Consider the following 2646-nt stretch of genomic DNA (forward strand, 5'->3'; position numbering starts at 1 on the left):
CACTACTTCAAATATTTTAATCTAACTTTTGTTCAAACTTTAATAACTTCATACTTATTTGCCGAAATCCTTGTGTTAAATGTAACTACATCTGATATTCGTAAACTGTAGCTCCCATAACACAGTTTAAGTGTTTTTCCCCTGGGTATATGTGGACATTTTAATCAAGAAAACAAAGTTATGGTATTACGATTAGCCAAAGATCTTTCTAGCAGACCACTGAATACAGCAAATCATAACAAACGCCTTTCCAGAGACAAGAACAAAGTAAAATATTTCCTATTCATCAAAGGAGCTACCAGCATGCTTTGTGCCATTGAAAAGTTACTTTTCAGACTTCCCTGGAGGCGCAGTGGTTAAGAATCCGCCTTCCAATGCAGGGGACACAGGTTCGAGCCCCAGTGCAGCAAGATCCCACGTGCCGCGGAGCAACTAAGCCCATGTGCCATAACAACTGAGCCTGCTCTCTAGAGCCCACGAGCCACAACTACTGAGCCCGCGTGCCACAACTACTGAAGCCCGCACACCTAGAGCCCGTGCTCTGCAACAAGAGAAGCCATCACAATGAGAAGCCTGTGCACCACAATGAAGAGTAGCCCCCGCTCGCTGCAACTAGAGAAAGCCCGCATGCAGCAACGAAGACCAAATGCAACCAAAAATTTAAAAAAGAAACATAAATTAAAAAGAAAAAGTTACTTTTCAAAATATAACCAGAAGGCTTATGGTCTGCTAGAAAGCTTCCACTAATCACAACACTATAACTATACCACAGAAACTTTCATGACCAAGTCTCCAGATATACAGAGAGGAAACAACATTACTTAAAGGTATGATGGAAGCCTCAGTTAACAGGGAAATGAAGCCTTAAAGCATAGAATACACCTAACAAAAAAGGGGAACAGGGTAGACACTGTAGCTGGCTATTCATAAAGTACCACAATTTCTCCCTCTGGATCAACACTCCCTACAAAACAAACTGTGCCTTAATTATTGCTTATTTGAAATTACACTTGTACAGAGTTCTTTAGTACCTGACGCAGAAAAACAATCACACAAGGAAGCATTTATTTGAGGTTTAACATGAAATCGTACAAACAAAATTTGTATAAACACAAATCCCCATCGAGTCATAACACAGACAGCAAAAGACAAAGTAAAAACAAAGAAAACCAATTGGTGGCCATACACAGTTGGACACAGTTTTGTCTTGTATACTAGAAAGTCTTTTACAAAATAATCATCTTAGATCAACAGAAGACCAATCTTCAATGTCGTCCTGCAGGATGGGTTACTTTAGCAATCTCTGCCTGTTTTCTCCAACATCCCCTTTTAGTATGGCTGGTAATTATTTTGGTGATTGCCGCCCCCTCGGGATGCCTTGCCACAAGTGCTCTGTCGGCCCCGGCCACGACCCCTAGTACCACGTCGTCCACCAGCTGCAGCACCTCATCCTCCTTTTGGTTGCTTCTGTTGCTGCCTATGTCTTGGGTTGTGCCACTTTGATTTCACAGTTCCCAGAACCAGGTTGATGATATCTGCTTTCTAACAATTTCTTTACTGGCTCTTCGGCTGTATATGTAATGAAACAAAATCCTCTTCTTTCATTTATTTTTGTATCTGTGGAAGTTCAATATTTTCAATCTCTCCAAAGGCTCCAAAATATTCTTCTTTTTTTTAAAAATAAATTTATTTATTTATTTATGGCTGTGTTGGGTCTTCGTTTCTGTGCAAGGGCTTTCTCTAGTTGTGGCAAGCGGGGGCCACTCTTCATTGCCGTGTGCAGGGCCTCTCACTATTGCGTCCTCTCTTGTTGCGGAGCACAGGCTCCAGACGCGCAGCCCAGCGGCCATGGCTCACGGGCCCAGTTGCTCCGTGGCATGTGGGATCCTCCCAGACCAGGGCTCGAACCCGTGTCCCCTGCATTGGCAGGCAGATTCTCTGCCACTGCGCCACCAGGGAAGCCCCCAAATATTCTTTAATTTGTTTTTCCAAAGTATCTGGGCTCAATCCACCTACTAAAACCTTTTTGGAGGGTTCCTTCCCTTTTAAAGCTTTGACTCTTTTAACATCTATGAATTTGCCATCCAGCTTGTGTTCTTTCAGTTCCAGGGCCTTAGCAACACTATCACCATCTTTGAAAAGCACAAATCCAAATCCTCTTGATCTTTCAGCGACTGGATCTGTTTTAATTGTGCAGTCTACAACTTCTCCAAATCGAGACGGATATTCAGTCAGATCTTTCTTGCTTGTATCCCAGCTCAAGCCTCTAATAACCATTTTAGCGTCATCCCGCTGATGCTTGGCCTCATTGATCTTGGATCCCTCTGCGAATTCCTCTCTGTTGCTGTACTCCTTCACGTCTTCATAGCGGCGGAGTTGTCAGCCCGGGGGTGCTGGTCTGCAGTCCGAGTCACGGCAGCAGCAGCCTAGGTGCCACTCTTTGAAGGAAGGAGTATCAAAATATTTGTGGACCTATTTTAATAGTACCATACCTTTCAGAAAAGTGATGCAGCTTCCATGTAGCTTGCTGGTTAGGCCAAAGTTACATAAAACACTTTCTCCGTTAGCTGCTATAAAAAACCTCCACATCCTCTAAGGTGGCCATGCTGTGAGAAAGCCCAGCCCACATGCAAAGACCAGTTGGTG

At 43.6% G+C, this 2646-nt stretch overlaps 1 pseudogene across 1 annotated transcript; it reads right to left on the bottom strand.

Moving 5' to 3' along the window:
* Positions 1-1329: 1329 nt before the first annotated feature.
* On the bottom strand, positions 1330-2420 carry LOC309821196 (heterogeneous nuclear ribonucleoprotein D-like; annotated as a pseudogene). The gene is made up of 2 exons: positions 1977-2420; positions 1330-1667 (listed from the first exon to the last, which is right to left on the bottom strand). The product of its transcript is annotated as a heterogeneous nuclear ribonucleoprotein D-like (transcript).
* Between the last annotated feature and the right edge of the window lie 226 nt (positions 2421-2646).

Source organism: Grampus griseus (genome assembly GCF_964374135.1).
Source record: "Grampus griseus genome assembly, chromosome: 3".
Lineage (NCBI taxonomy): Eukaryota > Metazoa > Chordata > Mammalia > Artiodactyla > Delphinidae > Grampus > Grampus griseus.